The 15,022-nt window shown below is 41.3% G+C and overlaps 1 protein-coding gene across 4 annotated transcripts in view; it reads left to right on the top strand.

Moving 5' to 3' along the window:
* Positions 1-427: 427 nt before the first annotated feature.
* emsy (EMSY transcriptional repressor, BRCA2 interacting) overlaps positions 428-15,022 on the top strand; it is a 93,808-nt gene continuing 79,213 nt past the window's right edge. For all 4 annotated transcript variants that reach the window (XM_060826316.1, XM_060826315.1, XM_060826317.1 and 1 more), the window contains exon 1: positions 428-684. The gene's annotated coding sequence lies outside the window, so the exon portion shown is untranslated. The remainder of the gene's footprint in view (positions 685-15,022) is intronic.

Raw genomic sequence — 15,022 nt, 5'->3', positions numbered from 1 at the left:
CTGTTTCCACACTGTAGGGTTCCTAATCTAATACTCTCCCAGGCAATATATTCCAGATTTCTACCACCATCTGGTGTAAGAATAAAGTTTCCTCAACTTTTAAATCATGCACCCTTGTTATTAACATGTGGAACATGGGCATGAATGCCTGGCCAGCATTTATTGTCATCACTAGTTGCCCTTGAGAAGATGAGTGGTGAGCTGCTTTCTTGAATGGCTGCAGTTCACATGCTGGAAGGTAGATCCACAGTGCCCTGTACTACCCAATATTTCAATAATCTATCTACCTTCTCTTTAAATACCCCTTTACCCTCTCTTTGCAAAATACTGTGCCCTTCAGTATATGAGTTTAAATGGGACTAGGGGGAAAAAAGGCCGGCCCCGCCCCTTTGGGAGCAGGCGCGGTGCTGGTCGGGATACTGGAGGACCTGACCAGTTGTTGGCGGTCGTTGTTGGCAATGCCGGCCTTGAACCGGACCGTCGAAAGGTGGCGGTTCGGGCGCTTCGTGATTTGTTTTCAAATATAAATAGATTTTCTCTTTTTTTAAAAAAAACCTGCAATCTTCCTCCTGTATCCCCGGGGGGGATAATCAAGGTAAAGAAGTGAAGGATGCCAAGTTTCGGCAGGACTGCTGAATCGCGGCGAGATCAGCACCGAGCTCCGTTGCCCAGAAACGCCGAGAGGTGAGGCGGCTCTTATTTTTTTGTGGTTTGTAGGTCTTTCTTTTCTCACAAGAGACTCTTCGTAGAATGTTGTATACACGGAGAATATGATCTCTGCTTCTCTTGGTGACAGATGGAAGCCGTTGTTAACATTTAACCGTCGCTCGGTCCTCGGGCCGCTCTGTGGAGGTAAACATTGGTTGCTGCGCATGCGCGTCACCCTTGCTGGTGGGGGTGCATGGCAGCACCACTGAATGAAAATCCGCTTTTTCTCAGTTTGCGCAGAGTCCACCGTATTGTATCATAGAATCCTTACAGTGTAGAAACAGGCCCTACGACCCAACATGTCTACACTGACACTCCGAACAGTGACCCACTCCCCTACCCTATTACCCTGTATTTAGTTCTGAACAATGCACCTGACCTAGACATCCCTGAACACTATGGGCAATTTAGCATAGACGATTTACCTAACCCCCACATCTTTGGTCTGAGGGAGGGAACCAGAGCACTCAGTGGAAAATCACACAGACATGGGGCGAAATGTGCAAACTCCACACAGCTCTAAATGAGCTCCCTTGGCTGGATGGCAAGTTTGCATTATAATGATGCAGTGGGCTCAATACCCTCACCTCCTGGTTACCATCAAGGATGCTCCCTTTCAGCTTGTCCCTCCCCTGAGTCATAGTCACCCGCAGGTTAAACTGGCACCAGTTGTACATGTGGTCTGGTATAAGTATGGTGACTTTATCTACTTATGGAACCTGGAGAAGGTGTGCTGTGCATTCTTGCATTAGTCTAAGTGTTCCAAAGAAAAGTCATATTGGACTCAAGGTCCCCAATGCCGTTTGGGAGAGAGCTCCAGGGCTGAATCCCAGAGGTAGCGAAGAAATGACAGTACGATTCCTAGTCGGGATGGTGGTGATTGATCTAGTAGGACTCCTTTGGGCAGTGGTAGTCCAATATTTCTGCTGTCCTTCTCCATGTAGCTGCTAGAGGTTGTGGATTTGCTATTGAAGAATTTTTTGAGAGTTTTCTTTTGATAATACATGCTGTTGCTACAGTGAGCCTCGGGGAGGGTCTTAGCTACTGACCTCCTCTATAAATGTATAGCAACTTGATGATAGACCCAGGACATTGTTGGCATTAGGTAGAATTTAAACATTCAGAAAGTAAAACAAAATTTAATAGATTTGTAGTCAGTCCATCCCCATTTATTAGTATTATATATTTTTAAACTTTGGGCTTCTGTGCATTATGTCACAACTGGTTGTTAATTTCAATTCTATCATGGGATTTGGTGTTGCAGGCAAAACCACATTTGCCAATCTTTAATCGCTGTTGAACTGAGTGGCTTTCTATGCCATTTCAGATAGCCGAGCACGTTGCTGTGTTCTCAGGGTATTAATGCTGGTACTCATACAATATCATTGTCACTTTTCTATTCCTATAGCTATTACTATCTGTAATCTAATTGGCTTGACAGTAGGTGACAGAGAGTGGTGTTGACAATGTGTTGCTGGAGATGCACAGCAGGTCAGGCTGCATCCGAGAAACAGAAAAATTGACATTTCGGGATGGTGGAGGGTTGTTTTTCAGGCTGAAATTCTGTGATCAGATTTGTTCTGCGGGGTCCACTGTTGTTTGTCATTTACATAAGCAATTTGGATGCGAATATAGGAAGCATGGTTAGTAAGTTTGTAGATGACAGCAAAATTGGTGGTACGGTAGACAGTGAGGAAAGTTATCGAAGATTACAAAGGGATCTTGATCAATTGGGCCTATGGGTGAAGGAGTGACAGATGGAATTTAATTTAGATAAATGTGAGGGTGTTATGTTTTGGGAAGGTGAACAAGGGCAAGACTTACACAGTTAATGGTAGGGCCCCTCGGAAGTGTTGTAGAACAGAGTTTCAGGAGTTCAGGTACACAGTTCATTGAAAGTTGCACGACAGGTAGACTGGATGATAAAGCATTTGAACAGGCTTGCCTTAGTTGCTCAGACCATTGAGTATAAGAGTTCAGACATCATGTTGCGGCTGTACAGGATGTTGGTGAGGCTACTTTTGGAGTATTGTGCACAATTTTGGTCACCCTGCTGTATTATTAAATTGGAGAGGGTGCAGAAAAAAACTTACAAAGATGTTGCTCAGACTGGAGAATTTTGAGTTATATTGAAAAGTAGGATAAACTGGCTTTTCTTTTACTAGAGAGGTGACCTTAGAAGTTTACAAAATCCTGGGCATAGATAGAATGAATTGCAAATGTCTTTTCCCTAGTTGTGGAGCCCAAAACTAGAGAGCGTAATTTTAAGGTAAGAGAAAAAAGATTGAAAAGGGACACGAGGAACAACTTTTTTTTACACAGAGGGTGGGTCATGTATGGAAGGAACTGCTAGAGAAAGTGGTAGAAACAAGTACAGTTACAACATTTAAAATGATTTGGACAGATATGTGAATAGGAAATGTCCAGAGGAATATGAGCCAAATGCATGCAAATGGGTCTAGGTTGTTTTGGGAAACTTGGTTGGCATGGACAAGTTGGACAGAAAGATCTGTTTCCATGCAGTATGACTCTGTGACTCTGAATTAGCACTAATATTTGACAGTATCTACTGTACTGTTTAGAAATAATTACAATTTTGTGATTGGTTTGCATTTGGATTATTTATGGGGTAGACGTCTACCTCTTTTATGTTATTCGTGATATTTTTCTCCCAGCGATTTACCTGTGTCTAAAGATTTTGAAATAGTTGAATAGTTGGAATGCAAATCTAGGTCAAAATTCAACTTGCAACACATTTTTAAGTTTTCTTTACATTTGGGGGAAAGCATTAAGAACATATCAAATCTTTTTTCAGAGCCAAGTCTTTTCCTTCCTGTTTCTTCCCTTCCCTGTATGAAGAAAACAAAACTTTTCAGCGATACATAGACTCTAGATGTTCATTTTGAATCATATTAGTAGATGTTGATAGGATATCCACCACGACTATTACAACAGCAAAGGCTGAATGTAGCCATCATCTGCTATTGATGTGTCTATTTGGTAGGATTTTTTGCATAGTAATTAAGAATGAGAATCCAAATGCCCTACCTGGAATCCACAAACTGATCACTAATATCAAAAAAGACTTCACAAAGGTATACTTAGTTCTTGCATGACTGCAAATATCTGAGACAATTATGACAGTTGATGTTTCTTCTTTTTAACTCCTCTTCAAGGAGCCTTTCAAGAATTCTGTCTCACTTGACATCAAGTAGGGCATTATGGGTATCCGCTGGTAGTTCCATCATTGTGAGCTCTATTATGCATGGTAAAAACTTTGTTGGCATTGCAGTTGACACTATCTTGTGGCTATGTTTACAATGGGCTGCTTTTGTAGTTAATAGCTATACACTGACAGTGATGAAATATTGGCCTGGTAATTGTGGTGTTCATCATACCCTCCCATAATGAGAATGAAATTTACATATTTTAACATTTGTTTTTAGACTATACGCAATACTAGAAAAGTTATAATTATGCCAATTCCTATTTGCCTCAGAAAATAATGATTGGTATTATGGTCCCAGTTGATGTTACTACCGGACAGGAATGAAACCGGGCCTAATGGAGTTTTTAAGAAAGATAACACTATGGTCATTCAATGAGCCAGATGCACACAAAGCTACAAACTTTCTTTAACAATAATCATCATTGCCATTGAATCCCCAATTATCAAAATTCTGCAGGGTTACCATTGACCACAAACTGAACTGGAGTAGGTCAGAGGCTAGGAATCCTGCACAGTGACTTGCCTCCTAACTGCCCAAAGCCTTTCTAAAAGGCAGGAATGTGATGGTATACTGCTGACTTACCCATGCAATACTCAAGCTTGACATAATTCCGAACAAAACAGCCTGTTTAATTAGCACCACGTCCACAAAGATTCACTGCTGAAGTTCACCAATTTGTGAAATTTGCAACTTAGACAGCACCTTCCAAATCCAAGATCCCTACCTACTACTGTATTTAGTGGGACAAGCATAGCAGACACATGGAAACACTACCTGTAATTCAATCTTAAAGACTCTCCCTATCCTTACTTGAAAGTATATCACCATTCCCTCACTGTTGTTGGGTCAAAATCCTGAAACTTATTATATAAAAGCATTGTTGATGTATCAACACCAAAGACACTGCAGCAGTCCAAGAGGATATCTCACATTGACCTTCTCAAGGATAGGGAAGGATGAAGAATAAATGCTGGCTCAGCTAGCCAAGCTCTCTTGACAGAATAAAAGCAAAATAAAGCAGAATTTTATACCTTTTCAAACTGCTGCTGGCCATCTGGTGCAGTAAGAGGTACAGTGCTGTTAGGACAATTAGTGCAGGATTTTGATGCAGGGACAAAGGCTGACAGTATGGTTCCAAGTAGTATTGTGTGCAAGTCTGGTCTCCTTCCTATTGGAAAGATGTTGTGAAGCTTGAAAGGGTTCAGAAAAGATTTAAAGATGTTGCCAGGGTGGGAGCTACTGGGAGAGTAGTATGTGTATGGAATGAACTGTCAGAGGAAGTGGTGGAGGCTAGTACAATTGCAACATTTAATAGGCATCTGGATGGGTTTATTCCTGATGAAGGGCTTTTGTCTGAAACGTTGATTTTCCTGCTCTTCGGATACTGCCTGACCTGTGCTTTTCTAGCACCACTTTAATCCAGATTCTGGTTCCCAGCATCTGCAGTTCTTGTTTTTACCTATAGGGAGAGTTTGAATAGGCTAGGGCTGTTTTCTCTGGAATGTTTGAGGCCGAGGGGTGACCTTATAGAAGTTTATAAAATCATGAGGGGCATGGATAGGATAAATAGACAAAGTCTTTTCCCTGTGGGGGGCAGTCCAGAACGAGAGGGCATAGGTTTAGGGTGAGAGGGGAAAGATAGAAAAGAGACCTATGAGGCAACTTTTTCACACAGTGGTACGTGTACGGAATGAGCTGCCAGAGGAAGTGGTGGAGTCTAGTACGATTGCAACATTTAAAAGGCATCCTATGCCTTCCTATGAATGGGAAGGATTTGGAAGGATATGGGCCAGCTGCTGACAGATGGGACTAGATTGGGTCGGCATGGACAAGTTGGACCAAAGGGTCTGTTTCCATGCTGTAAATCTCTATGACTCTATTACGTAAAAGGACAAATGATAAATTAAAATAACCAAGCTTTCCAAATGCAGAGCATGATTTGAAAGATCTTAAAACACACTGCAAACAAAGACTCCTCTGTTTCCTAACTACATTACTTTACAATGTTAAATCCAGAGAGATTACCCATGCATCTCAAATCCTTAGTCAGTTCAATTGCTCCTTTTCGTGCAAACTGTGAAGCCATCATGAGTGAATGCTCTCAAAACCAAAGGCTTAGTCTTCTTCAGTCGTTAAACAATCTGTCAATTTCTAATCAATGCTTCTGGTTTGGAAGTTACTTGACTAACTTTCTGTTAAGGCAAAATATGTTGATAGTTGAAAATGTATTGCTAGTTAAAGCACAGCAGGTCAGGCAGCATCCAAGGAATAGGAAATTCGACATTTCGGGCATAAGCCCTTCATCAGGAATGAGGAGAGGGTGCCAGGCAGGCTAAGATAAAAGGTAGGGAGGAGGGATTTGGGGGAGGGGCGATGGAGATGTGATAGGTGGAAGGAGGTCAAGGTGAGGGTGATAGGCCGGAGTGGGGTGGGGGCGGAGAGGTTAGGAAGAAGATTGCAGGTTAGGAAGGCAGTGCTGAGTTGAGGGAACCGACTGAGACAAGGTGGGGGGAGGGGAAATGAGGAAACTGGAGAAATCTGAGTTCAAATCTTAGCCTGCCTGGCACCCTCTCCTCATTCCTGATGAAGGGCTTATGCCCGAAATGTCAAATTTCCTATTCCTTGGATGCTGCCTGACCTGCTGTGCTTTTTTTTAAAGATATTTTTATTAGAAATTTAATATTTTGACAGATTTACAAAAATAAACAGAACTTTCAAGCACAAACATTAATATAAAAATAGATCTTAAATATATAATCATCAAAATTCAAAGGAATGATACTAAAGAAGAAAGAAAAACAATGAAACTCAGTTAACTACTAATCTAATCCACAATTATCCAGAGTGTATAGTTGAGTCACTTACATCCTTCAAACAAGAGAAAATGTTCTCTAATACACTCATAACAGTATAATAAAAAGGAAACTATTTCCAAACAATAAGAACAAAAAAAATAAAACATGTTTGAATGGAGATCCTCCCCCTTATTCTCAGGGGGCCTTACTTCCTTTCTAAAGGTCCACCATATCCTCTCCCAAACAGTGTCCCACCCTTGACCCGGGCGCTCCTTAATAGGATTTAGATATAATACCGAGCTAGAGTTAACAGTGAGCGCCCCACCCCTCCCCACCCATACCTGAGTATATCTGATAGCATCAATACCACGTACAAACACACATAACTATAAAATTACAACTCCAACAAATTACAGTTAAGTATAATAACATAAAATAGCAAGGGAAGACAACCCTGCTCCCAGAAGCAAAAGTAAAGTAGAGTAAAGTATCCATTTCTCCCCACGGAGTGTGGAAGAGGCAAGCCAACATAAATTGTCTCTTACGATTTATTTAAATGAGTCTAAAAGTTCCTTAGCCTCTTCTGGTGATCTAAAATTATACTCGGATCCTTCGTGGTTAAAGCATAACGTCGCTGGGTAGCGTAAGGTGTATTGAATATTTAAGTTCCTTAGACATTTCTTCACCTCATCAAACGCCTTCCTCCTTCGTGCCAAAGCCGGGGAGAAGTCCTGAAATAACATAATCTTGGATCCTTCATGAATCATAGCTTTAGGATCCTTTCCAAGCTTTCTGGAGGCGTCCAGGAGTATCTGCCTCTCCCTATAACTCTGCAGCCGGAACAGGACCGGGCGTGGGCGCTGGTTTGGGCCAGATCCGCGTACTGCGACCCGGTAGGCCCACTCCACCCCTACCCGGTCAGTTTCAGCCCCCAGGTTTAAAAGCTGGGGCAGCCATCGCTCCAGAAATACTACTAACTGTCCCTTCTCTTCTTGTTCAGGGAGGCCCAGAAGACGGATATTCTTTCTCCGATTTCTATTATCCAGGTCATCCATGTAGATTTCAAAGGCCCGGACTCTCTGCTCCAGAGCTCGCACCTGTTCTGCAGCTGTTTGTGCTGCAGCCTCGGAGGTCGTGGCCTTTAGCTCCGCCCCCTCCACTCGGCCCTGTAATTCCTCGAGAGCCTGGCTGTACTTTTGTAGCTTTTCTTCGAATGCATTCCATCTCTGTCTGGATTCTGCAATGAAATTGACGAGTGTCGTTTCCAGCCTGGCAATCATCTCTTCAAGGCCTGTTTTTACATCAGCTGCAGCCGGAGGAGAGGAGGGTGGGGGAGGGGTCTTTGTTTTCTGAGAGCTGTGGGATCCCTTTGGTTTACTCATTATCCACTTAATATTAAACTGCTTAAATATAATAGTAAACAGCTAATTAAGGTTAGAAAATTTTTTTGGGTGGTTTGGTAAGTGTGGTGGGGGTGAGTAACTCACTTTACCCAGGTTTTGGGAAGAGCACTGTAAACTCAGACTTGCTGAGTCGCCGCCATCTTGGATCTCTCGACCTGCTGTGCTTTAACCAGCAACACATTTTCAACTGTGATCTCCAGCATCTGCAGACCTCACTTTTTACCCTAAAATATGTTGATAGTTCAGCTTAAGTGATTGGAATATGAGAAAGGCAGAACAATGTTGTGTGTCCTGACAGACTTGAAAGGACAGTAACTGGGATGAGAGGAGGAAAGGACATGGGGAGGAAATTTATATCATTGTTTCTGACTCAGTTTGGTCTACTCCAAAACTACTTTCAAATTCCAATGTTTGGATTTTCTGAGCCAAAATCGTATGAATGTGCACTCAAAAAGGAACAAGAGAAGGTCACTTAGCTCTGAGGGCCTGCTCCACCATTCAATAATATGATGACTGATTGGATTTAACTTCAACACTACATTCCTGCATGTTCTAACAATCTTTAAATTCATTTGATAATTAAGAGTCTATCTCCCTCTGCCTTAAAAATGTTTAAATATTCCACATCACTGCTTTTTGAGCAAAGAAATCTCAAAGATTTTCAACCCTCTGTGAGGAAATAATGTTTCCTCTTTGTAAGTGCCCATTTTATTTTTAAACTATGATTCCTCATTCTAGATTCTTCCACAAAGAGGAAACATTGTCTTGACATCTACGTGATCAAGCCCCCCACCCTTCTCGATCTTGTAGGTTTGTAAGTATGGTGACCAGTACTGAACATAGTACTCCAAATGTGGTCTCACCAATGCCCTGTATAACTGATGCATAATAGAACATAGAATAATACAGCGCAGAACAGGCCCTTTGGCCCTCGATGTTGCGCTGACCTGTGAACTATTCTCAGCTCGTCCCCCTACACTATCCTAAAATCATCCATGTGCTTATTTAATCTCTCTACTCTTGCATTTAATTCCCCTCATAATAAACCATAACACTCTGTTAGCTTCCCTGATGATTTGCTGTACCTGTATGCTTATCTTCTGTTAATCATGTATGAGCATACTCTGGTCTCCCACTATCTCGGAGCACCGCAACCTCTTACCTTTAGAAAATGTACTTCTTTTTTATTCCTCCTGCAAAATGAAGAATTTAACACTTTCCCACATTATACTCCATTTTTCAGTACTTTGCATGATGATCCTTGATGATTTCTAAATTAAAAATGGCCCTCTTTTTACACTCCAGGTGATCAAATTAGTGCCACGACTGTAGGTTAATGAGTATGATCGTGTAAATATATATCCACATAGGGTGTAAAGAGATCAAAGTTGAAAACTAAATATTCAAGGTTATTTGACTTTTCAAAGAGATAGGTAGGAAGGAGTGGTGGGGTAGCTTTGTGAGTACGGGATGGATTAAGTACAATAGCAAGAAATTATCTTGAATCGGGAGATATAGAATCCATACGTGTGGCAATAAGAAAACATTTGTTAGAGTCATCTGCAGGTGTCTTAACAATAGTGATACATTGAAAAGAGAATAAATCAAGACATAATGAGGGGATTTGAAAAAGGCAGGACATTAACCATGGATGATGTTGATATTATGTAGATTGGGAAAGTCAAATTGATGGAACTAGTCATGAGGAAGAGTTCATAGTCTTTTTTTCTTCCTAGGACAATATTTGAAGATGCCGGTGTTGGACTGGAGTGTACAAAGTTAAAAATCACACAACACCAGGTTATAGTCCAACAGGTTTAATTGGAAGCACTAGTTTTTGGAGCACCGCTCCTCCACCTGATGAAGGAGCGGCGCTCCAAAAGCTCGTGTGCTTCCAATTAAACCTGTAGGACAATATGTTGTGGATCCAACCAGGGATCAGGGTATTTTGGATCTGTTGATGTATAATGTGGAAGGTTTTGGATTAGATTAGATTAGATTCCCTACAATATGGAAACAGGTCCTTCGCCCAACAAGTCCACACCGACCATCCGAAGAGCAACCCACCCAGAACCATTCTGTACATTACCGCTTACTAATGCACCTAACACTATGGGCAATTTAACATGGCCATTTTACCTGACCTGCGCATCTTTGGAAACTGGAGGAAACCCACGCAGGCATGGGGTGAGTGTGCAAACACCACACAGACAGTTGCCTGAGACAAGAATTGAACCCAGGTCCCTGGCGCTGTGAGGCAGCAGTGCTAACCACTGTGCTGCCCCCAAAATTTTTCCTTCTGCTGTGGTGGAATTTGAATCACACCCCTCGACGTTTGCTAATCCAGTGCTATTACCACTGTGTCACCACCTCTCCCAATAATAAATAAACAAACAAAATAATAGACCCCTGAGAAACCAGTTCTCATAACATGATAGAATTTAGCATTCAGGTGTGAAAGGGAGCAACTAAGATTGAATGTAGCTCTGCTGCTCTCAAACAAAGGGTAATTATGAAGAAGTGAGTGTAGCATGTTGGAATGGACTAGGAAAGGAGTTCAGCAACAAAGATGTTCAAGAAAATAGTTTGTAATTCACACCAAAGCGAATGATTCTTGGAAGGAGATAACCATAGATTACCATTGGAAATTAACATTAGCATCACATTAAAAGAGAAAAAGCATATGTTCAAAAATTGAGCAAAAAAAGGTAAATGGGAGAAGGTAAACTTACAGGATAAGCACTTAAGTAATAGCAGTAGCCATCAAAGAACTTATTTAAATATATAAAAATGAAGAGGAGTGCCAAAATGTGAGCGGCTTCTTAAAGAACAAGGCTCAGGAAGTAACAATGGGAAAAGTGGAAATGGCAGAGGAGTTGAATAAATATTTTGCAACAGTTTTCAGAGTAAGGACTACAGCATTCTAAAAAGTACTGTATAGTCAAGCAGCAAAAGGGAGAGAGGAAGTAAATGCAATATGCATCACTGCTCCAATACTTGAATCTGATTGTTATATAGGGCAACATACCATTTGCTTTTTTTTTCATATTGATTCAGGGGATGTAGGCATTGCTGGCTAGAGCAGCATTTATTGTTCAGAGGGTAATTAAGAATCAACCACATTACTGTTGGTCTGGAGTCATATGTAGGCAAAATGAAGTAGGGATGGCAATTCCCTCAGCTTTATCCACTTTATACTGCTTGTTCAAATCACACTGAAGCATCTCTGCATTCTCCTCACAGCTCACTCTCCCACCTACCTTGTGTCACCTGCAGATTTGGGAATATTTCAGTTATTTCCCTCGCTCAAGTCATTATATACGTATATTGTGAATAATTAAGGTCCAAGAAGTGGAGTTTGCACGTTCTCCACAGGCCGAAGGGCCTGTTTCCACACTGTAGGAATCTAATCTTTAAAAAAAAGTGATTACCTGTGATACGCCACTATTCACTGCCTGCCATTTATAAAAAAATGTTTATCCTTACTGATTCATTAGTGGGTGGCACGGTGGCAGTGGGCGGCACAGTGGTTAGCACTGCTGCCTCACAGCGCCTGAGACCCGGGTTCAATTCCCGACTCAGGCGACTGACTGTGTGGAGTTTGCACATTCTCCCCGTGTCTGCGTGGGTTTCCTCCGAGTGCTCCGGTTTCCTCCCACAGTCCAAAGATGTGCGGGTCAGGTGAATTGGCCATGCTAAATTGCCCGTAGTGTTAGGTAAGGGGTAAATGTAGGGGTATGGGTGGGTTGCGCTTCGGCGGATCGGTGTGGACTTGTTGGGCCGAAGGGCCTGTTTCCACACTGTAAGTCTAATCTAATGTCTACCAGTCAGTTTTCTATCCTCTACAATACACTACCCAAATCCTATCTGCTTTCATTTTATACACTAATCTCTGTGGGATGTTTTCGAAAGCATCTGAAAGTCTACATAAACCACATTCGCTGGCTTTCCTTCATCAACTCTACTAGGTACATTCTCAAAGAATTCCAGTAGATTTGTTAAGCATGATTTCCCTTTCATAAATTCATGCTGAGTGCGTGTGATCCTGCCACCATTTACCAAATGCTCAGCTGTTAATTCTTTTATGATGGGCATTAGCATTTTTCTGCACTAGTAATGTCAAGCTGAGTGGTCTATAATTCCCAGTTTTCTCTCAGCTTCCCCTCTTAAATAGCAAGGTTATGTTAGCTATCCTTCAATCTGTGCAAACTATTCCAAAGTCTTTAGGTTTACGTATGATGTCCAGCAATGTGGCCACTTCCTTAAGTACTCTGGGATGTTGATTCACAGGCCCTAGAGATTTATCTGCCTTTTAATTGCATCAATTTCCCAAACATCATTTCCCTACTAATACTGATTTCCTTCCGTTAATCACTCTCATTAAACCCAGTCTTTCCCCAACATTTCTGGTGCCTGATTTATGTCCTTCTTAGTGAACACAGAACCAAATTATGTCATGAATTGGAGAAGCTGAGGACTGCAGATGCTGGAGATTAGCATCGAGAGTGTGGTGCTGATAAAGCACAGCAGGTCAGGCAGCATCCAAGGAGCAGGAGAATCGACGTTTCGGGCAAAAGTCCTTCATCAGGAATGAAGCCCTTCAGCTTGTCTGTATAACCAAACGTTTTATCTTCGTAAAATGGTAGAAACCTTTACAGTCAGTTTTTATGTTCCCTGAAAGCTTACTATTGTACTGAGATGTTGAAGGGTTAATTCGGGGCGAGTAGGGGGTGTTATATTTCTGTCTTACAGGCAAAATGTAAAAATTTACATAGCCATCTCTTGCAATTCAGAATCAATTTACACAGCCATCTCCTGCAGTTAAGAAAGAATAAGAACACTGAAGTTAAGAATCTAACCACACCCTGCAGTTAAGAAATAATTTAAATCAGATCCTGCAGTTAAGGAATGATCTAATCACATTGTTTCTGGAAATAATCAAATCACTACATTGTGTTTTTGGCAGCATGGGAATACTGCTGGTAAGCCTTGTTTAAGTGATCAGGAAAGTAGATTACTCGAAATTAAACTTTATTGCAGCTAAACATAAAGTCAATAGTAACAGAAGTTAAAGAAAAAAAAGTTGGAAATCAGGAATTTCAACAAAGAAGAACATCTAAAACTTGGTACTTCTTTATTCCCCACACCACCTCTTCGAAATACTTTTAGGGCAACATGGCGTCACCGGGAAAAGGGGGAGAAAGTGGAGCCAGTCCGCTCAGATCCCAACAGTAAAGTATATTAACTACTAGGGAAACTTTGTCCACGATTTTGTTGTGAGCGTCTCAGTTTCTGAGCTGTAAACTTGACTCGGCAAATCTTTCTTCTGGCGAAAGGGGTGGCTTAAACTGCAACGCCATGTGATCCGCTGTGAAAGTTTTCTCTTTTTGTAAGCGTAATTTCATTGAGAGGATGCGACTGATCTTTCTTTCCTTTGCAGCCTTGACTGGTGATGGAATAACATTCCTCACTCTGATTTCCACTGAAGTGAAGATGTTTTAATAATCTCTTTGTGTGCGTGAGTGCCAGTCGCTGTAGGGTTCACAGAGCTTTAAGAATCTTGGACCAATGCTTATGTTTTTTTCTATGCCGTAATGGTTGATGAAGGATCTGTGGACGTGATTTGTTTTTATCTGACTCTGGTGTTAATCTTTTGAAACGACCTCCTCCATCTTTTTGACTCCTCGATTTGCATTCATGGACCATCACTGAGTGAACTGAGGAAGGTCTCAAATGTGCCATGTTTCTTCCTGCCATATTAAAATGAGAAGAATTCTGACCAAAGGCTCTTCAAAAAAAAAGAGAAACGCTGAAATTAAGGTTGTCCAAATACTTGGATCAAGAAAGGAAGTTTCAGTATTAATTGTGCCATACTGACAATGTTTGATATTTAAATATTTTGGTTTGTTAAAATACTGGTTCAGAAAATATCTAAGTACCTGCTTTAGTAACATTATAAAGGAGAACTGTTAATATTTGCTTTGGTATAAAGAAGGTATCTTCTAAAGTAGCTTGCTAAGAGCTTTTGCTCTGGATCAGTTTCATGTGTCCTGTTTTAATAATCTGTTATAGATGGATGTGACAGGTACTCTCAGACATGACTGAAATGCCCTGTGAGGATGAGAATATTTTGATAAATGTTAGGTTCTTTTTCTTGAGATTCTTACACACTTGATGCAACTGCAATGTGCCAACTTCTGTGAACAGCCAAAATTTATTAAGTGAGTACAAGCTTGTGGAGGAAACCTTAACACTCTTCCAGGGCTTGCGGAGCCGTGTCAAGAGACCTCTCTGAACAAGGTAACAGTCCTCCTTTATACAGGATTTTACAGCACAGTCACATGTCACCAAAGACATAATGTAGTGATTTGATTAATTCCAGAAACAATGTGATTAGATCATTCCTTAACTGCACGATCTGATTCAAATTGTTTCTTAACTGCAGGGTGTGATTTGATTCTTAACTGTAGCAGATGGCTATATAAATTGATTCTGAATTGCAGGAGATGGCTATGTAAATCTTTACATTCTGCCTGCAAGACAGAGAAACACACCACCCTCCCCCCAGGACATCCAATTTCTTACAGGTCAGCAGAACAAATTGACTCTTTAACACCTCTGTGAAGAGGCTGCGGATCTGTCGGCGAAAGTCATTCCTGAAGAAGGGCTCATGCCCGAAACGTCGATTCTCCTGCTCCTTGGATGCTGCCTGACCTGCTGCGCTTTTCCAGCAACACATTTTCAGCTCTTTAACACCTCTGTACTTTATCTTCCCTTACTCAATCAATTCCTTTGTCATCCTTTGCTAAATTCTAAGCTACTCCTCACGTTTTGTTTGGCCAATTTGTATGCCTCTTGCTTGGATCTAATACTGTCGGTAATTTCC

The sequence above is a fragment of the Hemiscyllium ocellatum genome, chromosome 6 (assembly GCF_020745735.1).
Source record: "Hemiscyllium ocellatum isolate sHemOce1 chromosome 6, sHemOce1.pat.X.cur, whole genome shotgun sequence".
Taxonomy (NCBI): Eukaryota; Metazoa; Chordata; class Chondrichthyes; order Orectolobiformes; family Hemiscylliidae; genus Hemiscyllium; species Hemiscyllium ocellatum.
The sequence above is the reverse complement of the archived record's forward strand: the minus strand, read 5'-3'. Positions and strand labels throughout refer to the sequence as shown.